The sequence below is a fragment of the Rhineura floridana genome, chromosome 3, assembly GCF_030035675.1.
Source record: "Rhineura floridana isolate rRhiFlo1 chromosome 3, rRhiFlo1.hap2, whole genome shotgun sequence".
Taxonomy (NCBI): Eukaryota; Metazoa; Chordata; class Lepidosauria; order Squamata; family Rhineuridae; genus Rhineura; species Rhineura floridana.
The window spans coordinates 135,097,861-135,116,525 of record NC_084482.1 but is presented as its reverse complement, the minus strand read 5'-3'; the positions used below and the strand labels follow the sequence as shown (position 1 = coordinate 135,116,525).

Genomic DNA, 18,665 nt, shown 5'->3' with positions numbered 1-18,665 from the left:
CTGTGGCTGCCATCTTTGTTAAGGGCAATGGTAAAAGACAGCAGACAGGTAGGTGGGGGTGTGGGGGGCATGGGGGGCTGCAGTTCATGGAAGGGGAGCGGAGGGGTGGTTGAGGGGCCCCCTGTAGCTCCAGGGGCCATTGGGCCAGTGCCCCACCTGGCCGCCCTTTAGAACCGGCCCTGAGGTCAGGTCTCCTGCTCCCCTGGTGCATTCACTATAGCTGCCCAATTTCCCTGCTTTTTAAAGTTTGATAGAAATATTTGTGGGCTATAGGTACATTCTTAAACTGCAAGGTTTTTTTTCCCTATTAGTGAATAAGCATCTAAGCCTTGAAGGGATCGTCCTTGTTTGCAGTTTATCTATGGTTTAGTTTCTTCCATTATATTCCTTTCGACTTACGCATTAGTTTGGAGGAAGAACATTTAGGCAAGGTCCCACCACTTTTTACTATGCATAGCATTTTCATCTGTATCAATGGCTTCCTATAAATCAACCCCTAGCCAGTCCAATAATCTCTCAATCTGTGGAACCTCCTTTCCCCTCAATGGATAAAATATATAGGACAACTCACCTAGCAGGAAGGTACAATCAATTTCCCCCCATACATATTGGGACAGGAAGGAGGAGGATTCCATTTAACACAAACGGTTCTCAGGATTGCTTTGTTTCTTAGTTCCAAAGGCTTCCCATCAATGCATGCCTGTCAACTACTCTACAACTGATCGAGGGATTGGTAACAATACTGCGAGAATGGCAACATCTTTTGTCAGGTTTACAAGGAAACTGCTGATGGGAACCAAAATTGTGGCCACTATAAGTGTTTGATCATTAAAAAAATCTAAACAGATTCCTAATTCAAAGAATAATCAGGCCGTAAGATACCTAGTATCAATGTCTGGCTCCCCATCTAGTCATGGGTGCCATGAAATTTTTTCAGGGTACTGAACTAATAACAGCCTGTTGATAAGATCCTCCATGTTCCCTTGAAATGCATGTCATTGTATACTATGTTTCAACTTTTGAGGAGCAGATGGATACACCACTTCTGCTGTCTAAGGGCAGCTTGGTAGTAACTGAGGATGATTTCCAAATATGTCAATCAATGGCTGGTAACAACCTTCAGCATTTCCCCCTTTCCCCTTGTCGCTGTGAACAACATGGAATAGACTTTAACACCAATATAAACAGCTTATTAACCTCAGTTTTTATCTGTTTGTTATGTGCCTCCAAGTCGACTATGACTTATGGCGACCCTATGAATCAGTGACCTCTAAGAGCATCTGTCATGAACCACCCTGTTCAGATATCCTAAGTTCAGGTCTGTGGCTTCCTTTATGGAATCAATCCATCTCTTGTTTGGCCTTCCTCTTTTTCCACTCCCTTCTGTTTTTCCCAGCATTATTACCTTTTCTAATGAATCATGTCTTCTCATGATGTGTCCAAAGTATGATAACCTCAGTTTCATCATTTTAGCTTCTAGTGATAGTTCTGGTTTAATTTGTTGTAACACCCAATTATTTGTCTTTTTCACAGTCCATGGTATCTGCAAAGCTCTCCTCCAGCACCACGTATCAACTCATTTTTCTCTTATCTGCATTTTTCAGTCCAACTTTCACATCCATACATAGAGATCGGAAATACCATGGTCTGAATGATCTTGACTTTAGTGTTCAGTGATACATCTTTACATTTGAGGACCTTTTCTAGTTCTCTCACAGCTGCCCTCCCCAGTCCTAGCCTTCTTCTGATTTCTTGACTATTGTCTCCATTTTGGTTAATGACTGTGCCAAGTTATTGATAATCCTTGACAAGTTCAATGCCCTCATTGTCAACTGTAAAGTTGCATAAATCTTCTGTTGTCATTACTTTAGTCTTTCAAAAGGAATAATTTTACTCATCTTCAGAATGTTGTTCAGATAGTCACTTCCATTCTGGAAGTTGCATTATATCTCTGTACAATGCCCAGCTGAGCTCTAAAATGAACTTAAAATGTAGTATTTCCTATAATTATCAAATATATTAGGCTTCGTTTCCTCTAAACATGGGACCATGAAAAGAAGTGGCAGTCAGTTATTATTGCAGTGGCTTGCAATGAAATGAATGCCTTCAGCCTTCACAAAGATTCTGAACAACACTGACTGAGCTGGGATTTGAACATGTGTCTTCCAGGCCAAAACTAAAATGCCTCTCTGAGAACTGACAAAAGCAGGCATTCTTTTCTTGGCAGCTTGTATATTATTTGTTGATCATGTGGTTTAGCCTATAGTCTCCAACAAGCTCCACTAGAAATAACAGGATTCATTTCTAAGCAATGAATTTATGGTGAGGATGTTCACAGCTATTATGGTGCTTAACCTAAAAAATACAGTAAATATGTTCCAATTATTTATAGTGAAACTCAACATAAAAGAGCCATTGATATTCCTTCCAAGAGCTCTCTATTAATGTTAGGAATTAAAAGGAACAAAGGGAAATTCTGATTTTTTTTAAAAAAGAAGCCATAGCTTGAAATTGTGATCTGGGTACAACATGCACTATCCTGGGCATTATGTGGGGGCACTTCCAGTTTTAGGATTTAAGATGAATCACATGCTCCTCTACACTCATCAGGATCAAAGTAATATTATTAAGAGAAGCACACATGAATTTCACAAGGTGCTCTTGAAACTGAAAAGACATTTTATAGTGAATACTTAACCCAACAAACATATTCTCATGTATGTTTTGGTCACACAGTACGCACTGTTTCTCTGAACATAGTATAGACCTGAAAGCTAACCGGATAGCCCTCACTTGATTGGCTACTGACATGAAACCAAATTAAAAAGTTAAGTAAAATACCTACTCAAGGCTGGCAGTGGACAATGGGTGAACGACAGTAGCAGACTCTGTCCCCCAACTATTCCTCCCAAGCCCACCTGGCTTGCTTGTTGCTGTCCTGGCTGGTTGTCCCATCTAGTCATTTTCTCCCAATATGCCACAGACAATGCTACTTGGAAAGGCCCCTGACCAAAGGAGTAATTCACTAATAGGCAAAAAACCTTGCGGTTTAAGAATGTACCTATAGCCCACAGATATTTCTACCAAACTTTAAAAAGCAGGGAAATTGAGCAGCTATAGTGAATGCACCAGGGGAGCAGGAGACCTGAACTCCTCTCTGAGATATTGTACTGCCCTACAAAGTTGTCAAAATCACCATATGCTCAGAGGCACATGTTACCAAATTCTTCCAAGCTACACAGCAAGTGGATTGGACTGTGAAAGACCAACCCAAATTGTGTTTGCATTTTGATTGATTTGAATCGGATATACTCCTATGCAATCATGATTAGGATAGGTAAAACTGACCAGGCTAGGCCTGCCAACCAAGACGTCTTCTGTATCTTTCACAGTTGGGCAGGGGGAAGGGACAATTCTACCTTGTGGTTTTTCCCATTACAATGTTGCAAGAACACCGGCACTTGGCTGACTTTCTCTTCTCCTAAAGATACAGGATCAGTCTCAGGCCCTGAACCTGGCAACCCTCCCTCCCACCCAAATTTAAAACAAAGCTGTCCCTGGCCACATCCACACCGGGCCTCTATTACACTTTGCACAATCATTATTTATTTGTCTATTTATTTAGTGTATTTATATACCGCCCCATAGCCGAAGCTCTCTGGGCGGTTTACAATAAATAAAAACATTAAAAACAAATATACAAATTTAAAAACACATCTTTTAAAAACAATTTAAAACAATTTATCATGGCTTCTCTCAAAGCCATGGCTCAAAGCCAATCATGGCTTCTCTCAAAGAATCCTGGGAAGTGTAGTTAGTGAAGGGTGCTGAGAGTTGCTAGGAGACACCCTGTTTCTCTCACAGACCTTCAGTCAGAGTGGCTGACTGTTAAACCATTCTCTCAGGGGAATAGGAGTCTCCTCTCAGCACCCTTCACAAACTATACTTCCCAGGAGTCTTTGAGGGAAGCCATGACTGTCTCACGTGAAATCAAGTCTGGTGTGGGTGTGGCCCTCTGATTAGCCAAGCCCAGCAGCTATGAGGCTTTTAGAACACTGACAGTTGGTCCTTACTGAGCATCCTCCGCGCTATGATTGGGTCCCAGCCAAAATTTATTAAATTAATTAAAAATCAGCCAGGCATTTTTTTAACTTTTAAACTGCAGAAGATGAAGGTCAGAGTATGGGGCAACGTCAGTATTAGGATTACAGGTACTCTGTGAACATGGCTGATTTTTAATGAATGACAACAGATTATAAGAACTCTGACAGAAAAAAGTCCAAAAGGGCTCTGAGGTTTTTCTCTCTCTTTTTACACTTTGAACTGTCTATTCTCTCTGTTTTGTGTATCGCCATGAAAATTAACAGGGTTGTTAAGCAAGCGTTTCTGAGTTCAGGACTATAAGTTATGTAAGGTTTTGTTTTGAAATGAGCTTATGGGAAGCATCAGAATGGCATGGGGGGTATTTTCCATTTAACATTGCGGAATGCAAAAAATCCCCGCTGACTATAGTATACAGCCACTCTCGTGGCTGTATAATCAGAGAGGTAACCAGGCCATTCATGCCCCAATTGGCACTGTGCACGCTGGCACTATATTGCCACATATATGACATCAGGTATAGGGCAGGTGAGTATGGCTAGGCCAAAACGGCCTTGTAGGCCCAAGGCAGAGGCCTGGCAAACTTAACTGACCCCACGGGTTGAAGGTTTCCCACTGATGCACTATAGAATCTTGTTCCAGTACCTTAGGTATAATAAGCTACACCTGTGAATCTGATGCTGAATTTCTCTAAAGTCAAATTAGTCACTTTAATGAGTTTAAGAACCAACAACCACGGCAACTTTCTGTTTCCCTCCTCACTGAAAGGTGAGTCAAGTCTTTCCAAAGAGAACCAAGGTCAGCCCCACAAAAGCACTTAACTAAGAGAGAATGGGGTGGTGGTAGAGGCTGACGATAACAGTGGGTGCAAATAGCTAAAGGTAAGTTGTTTCAGTTATGAATTAACATTAGGTCTGAGTTTGCCAGCAAACATCTGCAGATAATCTTTGCATGCAGCCATGCCACAGCTTCCTATTGCATTCGTTTGGATTAATTTTGTACTAGCTTTTGGAATAGCATTTTATGTATTCAGTTTCAGAACCGTTGTAGGTATGATAAACATTCTTCAACAAACACCAGCATTTGCTATGTTACTATCTTAACATTTAAATGCTTTAAAAATTAAAATCTTAAAAGAACCTAATAAACCAAAGAAATGTCAGCTTCAAGAGTTTATACAAATACAGCTTGATCCTCTAGCATTAGACAGGCTTAAACACATTTATTTCAATAGACTTTCAAAAGTCTGTGATCCTATGCATACTTATCTGGGGATACGTCCCACTGAACTTACTTACAGGGTCAGAGGAACAAAGGGAGTTGCCTTCTGCATGTCAGGCAGATGCTCTGCCATTGAGCTATAGCCCTTTCCCTAGAAGGTGCAGGAAGATAGGAAGCTGCCTTATACCGAGACAGTCTATTGGTCCATCTAGTTAGATATTGTCTACACTGACTGGCAGTGGCTCTCCAGGATTTCAGGCAATGGCTTTTCTCAGCCCTACCTGGAGATGCTAGGGATTGAACCAGGGACCTTCGGCATGCAAGGCCAGACACTCTGCCACTGAGCTATAACCCTTCCCCTGCTCCTCAGTAGACATTTTTAGGATTGCACTGTGTCATGCTTAAGTCTGCATATGGCAGGGCTGAGATAATCTTTTTAAAAAAGGATTAAAAACATGATCTAATTCTTGAGGTTAAAAAAGTCAGCATTTTTAATGCTGCTTTGATCATGCATGCTTAATACAGACAACTGTTGGCTATAACAGAAAACACTCAATTGTCATATCCCAAATAACAGAAGCCAAAACCACTGCTTATCCTGCCCACACTAGAAATGCACTCTAGACATGCACAGACACTGCCCACACCATGTCCTTGTAGCTAGCAACCCTAGATTACTTGCTTTTTGATCACATGTAACCTTACCACTTCATTTGAAAGTGCTGTTTCCTCAGAAGCAATTCTTTATATCAGGAGCCAAACTGGGTTGGGTGGGAATAGTGCTAGTTTAATCCACAGCATTCAAGTTGCATCACTCAATAGCAGCAGACCTGAGACTTAAAGAAACTGTTTTGCAGAACATTTAAGAGACAGATATTTTAATATATTTTTTAAAAAGCCTGTAAACTTTGATTTAAAAAATGGATGTATTTCCAATCTCAATACAAGAAACACTATAGTAAATGCATTCCCAGATTCTTAAACAAGACTCTAGAAAGCATGAGTAATGAAATTGGAATATTGCATTCCAGATTAACATAGAAAAGCATTGCATGACTAAGAAACCTATGTTTTATGGAAACTGGTTTTGCAAACTGCACTAATGTTAAATTATTAAAGAATAAGAATAATCCAAAGTAATAATCTCCACTGGGAACAAACTCAATTGAATATAATGGAACAAACTTGCGGGTAAACATGCATAAGCTTGTGCTTTCATACCACTAGCAAGTAATGTTGTTTTTCTTTAAAAAATACTGTTTGCCTTTAATAATACTTTGTTTACAGATAATCTATTTTCCTTACCTTTTATTTATTTATGGAAGCACTAGAAAATGACAACAAGGCTAGCTATAACCTTTATTTGTTTATTTATTATTTGATTTATATCCTGCCCTTCCTCCCAGCAGACCACAATGGCCCCTCTTTCCAGTAGACATATTTGTCAACTGCCATACCTTTCAGATGACGTGCCGGATATTCCAAAAACACCACTGTTTTTTATGTACACTTTTTTAATTTTAAGAATGGTATTGGCTAGCAAGGATAGGAGCGAGGACATCTTGCCCTCTAGCCCTGTGTCAGCTCTTCACTGAGACAGCAGTATCGGTGGGGGTGCAGGCAGGGCTGGAGATTCCTTGGTAATTGCCAGGCCGTAAGTCCTCAGCCGGCAGCTTGGCTATAAATCTGCCAGGCTAGCAAGGAGGAAGCAAGATAAGGGCAGAGGCCGTTCAAAGCTTACGTGCCAAGCCAGAAATCCAGAAGAGACGTCAGTGAAGGTCCGGGTCTAGTTTGCTGAGAGATCAGTCCAAGTCAAGGTTCAGGGGATAGGAAGACACACAGTGGTCACGCCTGACGTTGTAGTCAGCAACAAGCTGAAGCCAAGGTTTGACTTTTAAGGAGCAGGTTTGTCAGCAGGTGTGAGCCATCAGCGTTTTGGCCTTAAGTGGACAGGCCTGCCCCTCTTCTGCCTGACCTTCTGTTGTCTACGTTCTGCAGGTGAGGGGGGAGTATCCTGTTCACTGGCTGCGTCTGGCTGAAGAGCTTCAGCTGTGTCTGGGGTGCTCTGCAGCTGAGGGGGAGAAGGAGCTGGGTTCTCAGGAGTTTCCTCCATTTCTCCTTCTGGGTCTGCTGCTTCTGGGTCTGCTGCTGTTACTCCCGAGTCATCCTCGTCTGATGAGTCCTCTGACGGGGCCATGACACTATCCCTCTCCCCACGACCAACCCGCCGCCTCCCACCTGGGCTCGGCTTATCCAGGTAGTGCTGGTGGAATCGACGGACCAGATGAGGGGTATGCACCTGCGCAGCATCTTCCCATGAGCGTTCTTCTGGGCCGTACCCCTGCCAGTCTATGAGATACTGGAGGCGGCCACGATGCCTCCGGGAGTCCAGGATCTGTGCCACTTCGAATTCCTCTTCCCCATTGACTTGTATCGGCGGCAGGGGGCGCGGCTTACTACTCAAGGGGTGAGGCGGGAGAGCGGGAGTCAGCAGTGATCTATGGAAGACAGGGTGAATGCGGAAGGATGCAGGAAGTTGGAGCCGGAACGCCACCGGGTTAATCTGCTGGGTGATACGGAAGGGACCTACGTTCCAAGCCTCCAGCTTTTGAGAGAGACGGTGCGAACGCATGAACTTGGTCGAGAGCCATACCCGGTCCCCTACCTTCAGCGGCGGGCCTGGTTGGCGATGGCGGTCCGCAAAGCGCTTATACGAGCCCTTTGCCTGCTCCAGCTGTTCCTTCAGGACTGCCTGCAGGGCCTGCAACTCCTGCAGCATGACATCCGCAGCGGGGACCAGCGAAGGGGGTCGCACTGATGGGAAGAACCGGGGGTGGTAGCCGTAGGAGGCACAGAATGGGGTCTGGCATGTGGAGACATGAACGGAATTATTATATGCGAACTCAGCCAGAGGTAACAGATCCACCCAATTGTCCTGTTGGAAACAGGTGTAACACCGCAGGTATTGTTCTACGGTGGCGTTGGTGTGTTCAGTTTGTCCATCTGATTGAGGGTGGTGGGCGGAGGACAAGTGGATCTGGACGTTCAGGGCCTGAAACAGTGCCTGCCAGAACCGGGCAGTGAACTGGGCTCCTCGGTCAGATATCAGGTGGTTGGGGAGGCCGTGCAAACGGAAAACCTGGGTCAAAAACAGTTGAGCAGTTTCTGGGGCAGAGGGTAGTCCGGCACAGGGGAGGAAATGGGCCATCTTGGTGAACAGGTCTACGACCATGAGGATGGTGGTCATTCCCCTGGAGGCCGGTAAGTCCATGATAAAATCCAGGGAGACCGAGCGCCAGGGCCCTGGGGGGGTAGGCAGCGGGAGCAGGAGCCCAGGTGGCTTTCTGGGGTGTCTCTTGGCTCGCTGGCAGGTATCACAGGCAGCTACATAGTCCTTGACGTCCGCTTGGACCCAGGGCCACCAGAAATCCCGTAGGACCAGGTGGAGGGTTTTATAGGTTCCAAAATGACCTGCAGGCTGGCTGTCATGGCAGAGTTGGAGCACCTCTCCCCGCAGAGCTCCCGGGGGAACGTACAAACGGTTCCGGTGGTACAAGAGGCCATTTTGCAAGGAAAATGGGCTGTCCAGGGTGGGCGTTCCTGACTGGAGCTCTCGCGGCTGTGCCAGGGCATATGTCCTTTTACTGCTGTTCCTGCACCCGGTCCAGTAGGGGTTGTGGCTGGTGGGTAGCTGCGAAGTTCTCTGGGTGGAGGCTTGGGCGAAGGGGGCAATCGAACTGCTCGGCTCAGTATTCCGGCTCAGAGCTTGGAAAAGTTACTTTTTTGAACTACAACTCCCATCAGCCCCAGCCAGCACATGCTGGCTGGGGCTCATAGGAGTTGTAGTTCAAAAAAGTAACTTTTCCAAGCTCTGTTCCGGCTTGCGAGAGAGTGCATCTGCTTGTGTGTTTCGGCGGCCGGGGAGGTAGGTGACCGTGAACTGGAACCAGGAGAAAAACAGGGACCACCGGATCTGGCGTTGGTTAAACCATTGGGCACTTTGCAGGTGCTCCAGGTTTCGATGGTCCATTCGTACCTGTACCGGATGGTGTGCCCCTTCCAAGAGATGATGCCAGGTCTCGAAGGCTACTTTGATGGCCAGTAACTCCTTCTCCCAAATGGTATAGTTCTGTTCTGAAGAATTGAGTTTCCGGGAGTGGAACGCACAGGGGAGCAGCGACTGCTTGTTCCCCACCGGCTGTAGTAGGACCGCTGCAACTGCCTTATCTGATGCATCGGCCTCTACTATGTAAGGTCTGGTGGGGTCAGGTTGCTGGAGGATGGGTTCAGACGTAAAGGCTTGTTGGAGGCGCTGGAATGCCTGTTGAGTGGCCTCCGTCCAAGCAAACTTCTCTTTGCCTCGAAGCAGGTCTGATATGGGTATTGTTAGTTCGGAGAAGTGGGAGATGAACCGGCGGTAATAGTTGGCGAAGCCCAAGAAGCGCTGCACATCTTTGTGACTTCAAGGAGCTGCCCATTGGAGGATGGTCTCAATTTTGGCTGGGTCCATCTGGATACCCGAGGGAGAGATCCGATGGCCTAGGAAATCCACAGTAGTGAGGTCAAATGCACATTTTTCTAGCTTGGCGAAGAGGCGGTTCTCCCGCAGGCGCTGCAGCACCACTTGAATGTGCTCCTTATGTTCCGAGGGGTTCCGTGAGTAGATCAGGATGTCATCCAAGTAAATCACCAGGAAGCGGTCTAGGAGGTCCCAGAAGATGTCATTCATGAAGTGCTGAAAGACGGCAGGAGCATTGCACAAGCCAAAAGGCATCACTGTGTACTCAAAATGTCCATAATGGGTGCGAAAGGCTGCCAGTTCGGGTTCTGACAGGGAGTAAATCCAGCTCACGGGAATCTTGGCTCCGGGGAGCAGGTCAATGGGGCAGTCATAAGGACGATGGGGCGGCAACTGGTCTGCCTCTTGCATCCCAAAAACATCCTGGAACTCCCGGTACTTTTCCAGTAATTTCTCCAGTGTGGAGCTTGCCTCTTGGGTAGTCAGGATGTGCTCCTTCGGCCCCCAACAGGTGGTTTAGCAATAGGGGGATCCGAGGGTCAGTCGGCCCGTGGACCACTGGATGAGGGGGTCGTGCCGCTGTAGCCACGCCAGGCCAAGCACTACCGGGAAGTGGGGCGTGGCAGCCAGGTAGAAATGGAGGCTTTCCCGGTGCTCACCCAGGGCCATGTCTAGCGGCACTGTCTCCTGTACTACCGGGCCCGAGGCGAGAAGCTGGCCATCAATAGTCTCCATGAGGATAGGGCGACGAATGGGTTGACTAGGAACCTGGTGTAGATTGGCAAAGGACACGTCCATGAAATTGCTGGTGGATCCTGAGTCCAGCATGGCTGGTACTTGGAGGGTACCCCTTCCGGGGACTGTCAGAGAGATCAACATGGTCAGATGCTTGGGCAGTGAGGAACTGAGGTGGCGGGCCCCCTGAACCACGAGGTTGCCCCAGCTCAGGGGCCTGTGGAGGCCGGGGCATGGGCATTTCCTGAGGTAGGGGCTGTGGGTCATTTCGCGAAACAATGGGCTGCAAAATGTCCCTGGGCCCCGCAATACAGGCAGAGGCCCTGCTGCCTGCGTCTCAGCTTTTCGGCAGCAGAAAGACGTGGCCGAGCCCCTCCCAGCTGCATAGGTTCTACCGGGGGTGTAGGGTCCTTGCTGGAGGGCTCCGAGGGCACAGCCACTGGGGCCGAAGCTCTGTAGACTGGCCGGGGTCGGTTGGCAGCACGCCTGCTTTCCAGCCTCCCATCAATCTGGAGACACAGGCGTATTAGGGCTTGCAGGGTTCCAGGGCGCTCCACCCTAGCTAGCTCATCCAGAAGCTCATCGGACAGCCCCTCCTGAAATTGATCCATGAGAGCCACTTCATTCCAGCCCAGGTTTTGTTGTAGTAAACGAAAGTCTGTTACATATTCCCCCAAGGGGCGTCGGCCTTGCCCCAGCCTGCGTATGCGGTGGTTGGCTGTGGCTGATTTGACTGGGTCCTCAAACATAGCCATCAGTTCCCTGGTGAAGGCGGCTAGGTCGTTGAGCACGGGGCTACGCTCAAGGAGCAGGGGCGTGGCCCATCTAGCTGCGGCTCTGGTGCACAGGTTAATCAAGAATCCCACCCGGGTCTTATCATCTGGGAAGGTCTCCGGTTGTAACTCCATGAAGAGCTGGGCCTGGGCCAAGAATGCTGAGAGCTGTTCTGAAGCCCCAGTGAATTTCTCTGGGAGGGTCACAGGGCACTTGGCCCTCCCTGTAGGTAGAGTGGGTGGGGCTGCTGCTAGCTGGGCTTGCAAGCCTTGGACGGCCAACAGCAGCTGGTCTACTTGTGAGCACAGGAGCAAGTTTTCCTGCTGGAGTTGCTCCATGGTCGGCACTTCCCCCACTCACTTGTTGCTTGCTTCGTTTTGGGCTGACTACAAACTGTCAGCTCTTCACTGAGACAGCAGTGTCGGTGGGGGTGCAGGCAGGGCTGGAGGTTCCATAAGTCCTCAGCCAGCAGCTTGGCTATAAATCTGCCAGGCTAGCAAGGAGGAAGCAAGATAAGGGCAGAGGCCGTTCAAAGCTTACGTGCCAAGCCAGAAATCCAGAAGAGACGTCAGTGAAGGTCCGGGTCTAGTTTGCTGAGAGATCAGTCCAAGTCAAGGTTCAGGGGATAGGAAGACACACAGTGGTCACGCCTGACGTTGTAGTCAGCAACAAGCTGAAGCCAAGGTTTGACTTTTAAGGAGCAGGTTTGTCAGCAGGTGTGAGCCATCAGCGTTTTGGCCTTAAGTGGACAGGCCTGCCCCTCTTCTGCCTGACCTTCTGTTGTCTACGTTCTGCAGGTGAGGGGGGAGTATCCTGTTCACTTGCTGCATCTGGCTGAAGGGTTCAGCTGTGTCTGGGGTGCTCTGCAGCTGAGGGGGAGAAGGAGCTGGGTTCTCAGGAGTTTCCTCCATTTCTCCTTCTGGGTCTGCTGCTTCTGGGTCTGCTGCTGTTACTCCCGAGTCATCCTCGTCTGATGAGTCCTCTGACGGGGCCATGACACTCTGCAGCAATTGGTGCAACAGCTACTTGCTATAAGAACAGGAGGAACACAAGGAATCATCAGTGACAAAGGCCACTGCCTTGTGGGTAAAATGTTGGATTAGAACCAGGGAAACTCAGCCTTACTCAGCCATGACGTTCTGTTGTGATGTTGGTCCAGTTACATTGTCAGCCTAATCTGCCTCACAGGTTTGTTGTGAGGAAAAATGGAAGTAGGGGGAGAAAAAACTATGTACACTGTCTTGAGCTCTGGGGAATGGGGTGGGGAGAGTGCAGAATAAAAGAGTAATAAAATCAATAGCTCATGAACATTAGCGTTTAAAAAACCACAGTTTCACAATAGTTATTTATTTCATTTCTGTTGTCTAACCATAATTTGTATTTTTCCTCCCCATTTCTCTTAAACCTGAGTCTCATGTATTAGGAGATACCCCAAAACCAAAAGGTACATCAAAAACAATTTCTCAGATGCATCTTGAAGGCTACTAACCATGTCTCTCTTCTAAACTTCTCTGTTTCAAAAGTAAATAGAGCACCACCAGTGTAAGTTTTTGTTCATCAACTACATACACACTCCTGGAGTACCACCACGTCAGAGGAGTTAACTCTGTTGCTCAGGCAGCAGAGTAGCTCGTCATTGGCACTTCCTTGGCTGAAACACACTTGTGGCTAAAATGGCAAGAAGCCACAGTGTTCAAGGAGTTGAAAACGGAATGACAGAATTTATTTTAATTGCACATCTTGTACTTATGTACAGCAATCACAAGAAAGGCAGGATAAAATTGACTGTGGAATATATAATGTGGTTGCATCTTCACTACAATTGTGACAGTCAAATAAGGCCTTAAATGAGAGAGAGAGAGAGAGAGAGAGACAGAGAGAGAGAGAGTGTTCTTGGTCCTGTGCTATAAAAACGACATTTTAATGAAGGCAAACATTATGCCCTTCTTTGCTTGCTCAGCTGACCCTCAAGAAAATGTAGTAATGCAAGGGATATTTTATAAATTTTGTGTAGAATCTTCTGATTTGCAGTTGCCTTCTGGCTCCAGGAAGATTCCCTGGATAGCCCAGAGCTGAATAGGTTGTCTTGCCTGGTCTTGGACATAAACTGTGCTACGAAGAGAATACATTGTAAGACTTTTCTTAATTAGGCACCTTTTCTTATACATCAAACATGACAATTGTCACAAGCATCACAGCACCTAATCTGAAACTATGTTGATAAAGTGGGATTACTGCAGAGTCAGTCATCATATTAGTATACAATAGGGCCTCGCTTTACAGTGCTTTGCCTTTAAAGCGTTCCACTAATACAGCGGTTGTGAATTGTAGAATGGCCCTGCTTTACAGTGCTTGTTCCGCTTTTACGGCATTTTTTTGCCGCCGGGCGCCATTTTGGTCAATGTAAGTCAATGGGATCCTCTTTACAGCGGTTTTTGCTTTACAGTGGGGGTCCAGAACGTAACCCACCGTATGAGCGGGGCCCTACTGTACCCAAAATATTCACATTTAGGACTAAGAGGCAGCCTTATCATTATGCAAGCAAGATGAAGCAAGCAGTCATTTGGAGGTGGAAGAGTCTGTTTTAGTCCCGCCTCAGGAAACTTCCAATGCAGTGTCACCCATGGGAGGCAGAGATGCAATGCTTCTTTCATTATGGCACTGCATGTTGCATCATAGACATATTTATTTATTTATTTATTGCACTTGTATACTGCCCCATACCGAAGCTCTCTGGGTGGTTTACAGCAATCAAAAACATTAAAACAAATACACAATTTAAAAACATATTTTAAAAACAATTTAAAACACAAATGTATTATATTATTTAATTATATACATACAGTGCCGCTTAATGTCAAAATAGGCTTCTTAGCAGTTTACAAAGTAATATAAATATAAATATAAATACCCATAATTAACATAAATACTTCATGGTAGATAAGTCTATCAGCAGCTATTAGTCATGATGACTATATCACATCTAGAGTCAAGAGGCAATGTGCCTCCGGGTTCACAGATGGGACAGTGGTATTCTCCTCATATCCTGCTTGACATGAGTGCACCTGATTGGCTACTACTGCAATAGATTGCGACACCAGATGGGTCTTTGGTTTGATCTAGCAGCGTTCTTTTTATGTTATGTCATGACATTAGATTAAACATCCAAATATTCAAATAAAAAGAGGAGGTGTTTTGAGTTTTGTAGTTGCCTTTATCTGTGGTGCAAGTGATCTTGAGTCAAGAACCCAGCCAGATCATATTTGTGTTGACTCAGGAATAAGTCCAGGGTTGAAAAGGGTTTACAATGTCACACTTGGAACATTGCTAAAACAGCACTTCAATTAACAGTGAAAGAAGGAGGGAGACTTCCTCCCTACCACCATTACCAAAGCCAAGTAAGTGAGCAGGAGGTGAGGGAGAAGTTATTTTGCAGCTTGGATTACAATCCAAGCTGGCGAAGAACTATTAGGCGAGAGCAGATTTGATTTGTCTGGTTTTGAGAGTGCTGTAATAGCATGATTATTCCCAAGCGCCCTCCTTTTTGCATGTTTGGGAACATCCACTTGTTTAATGCATTGTGAACTTCGTCATCAAGAAGCCTATTGCAAAATGCATTTGTTTAAGTGCAGTGGAATGTTTAAATGGTTTGTGTAATAGAGAGGAGCCTCTCTCTTTGTATATTTAAGTCGAATGGGGGGGGGAATTGGTCTGTAACAGTTTATTATTAAGACCCAGATTATGCCTTTGGTTACTCTTTCAACCCAATCCCATGCAGAGTTAAAGCATGCTTAATCCAGTTTATTTCAATTTGCTTGAATCGGCCTGACTCTGAAATGGATGAAGCTATTTATGCCTTGTGAAGGATCATTGAAAGTATGACTTGTCTTGATAGATGTGACCACTGTTTAGTGTTTAGGGTCACCATCAGGGCTGGTGCCAGGCATGACTGGGCCCTTGGGCACCAGCCTGCCCCGGGCCAGCAGCTCCATAGCCCAATGCCCCCCCATATAGGAGGCTCATGTGCCCTACCTACCTCTTTTGTCATGTGAATCAAGTGCGCACATGCCTGCCATCAACCAAGATGGTAGTGGGGGCGTCAGTCCCTTACAGAAGTCCCCCCACCATCTTGGGTGAGGCAGGCATGTGCACATGGCATTCACACTGACAGGAGAGGTAGGTGGGGGGGTGCGGGAGGGCTTACTGAAGCCTGTGCTGTCTGTATTGGGTGTGTGTGTGTGCCTGGGAGCTCCTTCTCCACGATCTGTGGCAGGGTTGGGTTGCAGGACTCAACACTGCTGCAGATCACGGAATGGGAGTGCCACCCTATGGGGGGCATTCAGGGGGCCCTCTGGGCCACAGGAGCCCAACCTAGCCACCCTCTGGCACCAGCCCTGGTCACCTTTAAATTATTTCGAAAGTTGATTTTTACCATCACAACATAGATGTAGTAGTCTGACAGAGCTCTAACAAGACATTTTAGAGTCTGAAAGGAAGACAGTAGCACTTGGGGTTTTTTTTTCTCAAGAAGCAAAATGTTTTGGGCTGTGACTGGTGCAGACACAATGCTGCCTGATGTCACAACCAAGAACTGGTGATCAGGAGCACTGTACAGCACCCTCACTCCTTCCCTCTTGCACCTAGAGATGTGAAGGCCTGGGGGGGGGGCGACTGGAAAATTCATTTAAAACATTTCCCCATTTTCCCCATTTTTTCAGAAAAAATGGAAAAACTCAGAAAAAACAAAAATAATTCCAAATTTTTCCTTTCCCCTCCCCCCAGGCTTTCACGTCTCTACTTGCGCCCTTTCATTTTTGGGAATTAGTAAATACTTGGATCTAGCAGGGGAAAAAAAGATTGAATTAGAACATTTCCTTACATTATGTTACTGTTCATTGGCACTTTTCATAGGCTTTATTTCCTGCAGTCTCCTCTCTGTTTAAAAGGCATAATCATAAAGGGAGATTATGCAGAGAGCCACACACTTCCACGTCTAGCGTAAATGTTTTAGATACATTTAGAATGGTAACAGTAAATGCAGTAATCAAAGAGTCCTATGATTTTACACTACCATCACAATTTATTTCTAACACTATTAATCACAATATAATCACCACATGAAAATAAGCTAAATATACACAAGCAAGTGCCTATACATAAACTGCTCCAAAATATATTACTGAGCATTGTGGTAAACAAATTGCAGAGTAATTCAAACTCAACGGAACTAAAATACCTAACACCAAGTTTCTATTTATGCTAAACTGCCCTCAAATTCCGTTGCAAAAACTGGTGTTACTTTTATAGTGGCTTGCCAGCAACAATGGCACACAAAGGACTTATGCTGACATTTTTGGCTGGTATACTGATTTAGGGCCTTATAGCTCCACATGAGGATTCTATTTGTCCCTGAATGTATGAAGCTTAGGGATGGGGACCCTGTGGCGCTGCAAATGTCACTGGACTTCCAACTCCCATCATCCCTGACCATTCACCATGCTGTCAGAGGCCGAAGGTGGAGATTCAACAACATCTGGAGGGCCACAGGTTCCCCTTTCCTGATATCTGCATGTGAAAGTCCAAAGGTAGTTCAGATAAACTAATTCTCAATCAGCGCAGGATTAAATTAACTTTCCAAAAGCATCTTCATGTAAAATACCAGAGAGAAGATTTCTAATCTACCTACTCCATGCAATCTTTGGAATACTAGCTTCCTCTTAAAAACTCTCAGTAACAGATATGCCAAAACTGCTGCCAACAATAAGACTGTTCTTACTGTTAAGAACTCTTTCCCCAATTTGCAGTTCAAATCCCAGCTGTTACCATTTATTTATATTCTTCTAGATTTGACATGGCATTCTATGCAAGTAGCATCAGTGTTGAATGCCATGCTTTTGCCAATACGTTACAAAGCATCCACAACCTTTTTTTTTAAACCCCTTTTGAGCTGAATTCTCCTTCTCACCATTAAAGGCACAGCAGCTTGCAGTAGTGCATGCAGATTCATACGCTGTCATGGTTAGGGGCAGTAGGGTAAGCGGGTGAAAATGAAACAGCAATAGTGCATGCAAGAAGAACACAGAGAAATGCAATAGCCTCCTAAATTATTTGAAAGGCATAGGTAAAGCAAAGTTATGATTGTCTAAGGCAATTTAAACAATGAGATGATGAAAAAGAATTTAGCCTGTCAAATGACATGTTCTCCCAGAAATACTGATGCATACAACATTGGAAGAGTTCAGTTCTAATGAACAAAGGAGTCTTCAGTTGTATATGCATGCTATTTTGTATGATATGGATTCAATCCTCCAAAGTCTTACATTCCTGTTAATAGATTTTTATGTTCTGTTTGCAGATGGCACATTAAGTGCCAGGAGTAAGACCATCAGCTTCCGAAGGGGTATTTAAAGTATTTAGTTATGCAAACATGTAAATACAAAAATAAATAAATAAATAGAAAGATTGTAGCTGGATTTAAACAAGTATTCATGCGTTACTTTACTTTTCAAGATCACTTGGCTGTCTTCAAATGCAGAAACCTAATTTGGATTTCCCCCCTCCAAAAGGGATGACAGATTAACAAAATAAGTATAAAAATATTTTTTCTGAGCTTTTTATCTGGATTTAATAAGCACCTTGATTTACAAAAGCAAAATACAATACGATTTTCTGAAACTGTCTTGTAATCTCATTTATTCTTCCTCCTCAAGTTTACTATTGTCATTTTGGCTAATTGACGCTGTATCAGCCATGCTTTTGAGAACTGATTCAGGAATTCAGATAACAGACATCTGTAGGAAATGAAGTGCTACACTCATATATGTATACACTAATTCCTGAATAGATATGGGGCATTTTAGAGCCCACGGAATTTAAATGTATTTAATTACAAATTTATTTATGAGCTGCCTTTCAGTGCTCAGGCCTTGAAGATACATTTTAAAAATATCACAGATTAAGAACAAAAACATTTAAAATAAAAAGTGGAATTATATTTTAAATTATCCAGAATTTATGCAGAACAAAAGAGTTTTAACAACCTGCCTCAACCTAAACAAAGATGAAGCTCGTCTAACTTCTCCAGAAAAGAGTTCCACAGACAGGGTGCCATCACAGAAAAGGAATCTTCTGCAGTTGTAACCATACCACCATGTCAATTCTTGTACCCAAACTAACAGCATTTTTAAATGTTTCTTTCATTATTAAAATTACTAACCTGCCGACCAATTAAGAAAGAATACTTTTGATTAAGTGTTTCAGTGTGAATAAGCCCAGTCCTGAATACTTTCCCCCCTTTGGTTTATTCATCTGGTCT

General features: G+C 45.0%; 1 protein-coding gene across 5 annotated transcripts in view; it reads right to left on the bottom strand.

Moving 5' to 3' along the window:
• PRKCD (protein kinase C delta) overlaps positions 1 to 18,665 on the bottom strand; it is a 113,498-nt gene that overhangs the window by 88,776 nt on the left and 6,057 nt on the right. Inside the window, exon 1 of one of the 5 annotated variants that reach the window (XM_061618033.1) lies at positions 6,028 to 6,099. The exons of the other annotated variants lie outside the window; for them this stretch is intronic. The gene's annotated coding sequence lies outside the window, so the exon portion shown is untranslated. Of the gene's footprint in view, positions 1 to 6,027; positions 6,100 to 18,665 lie in introns of those variants that run through there. 5 annotated transcript variants of the gene reach the window in all.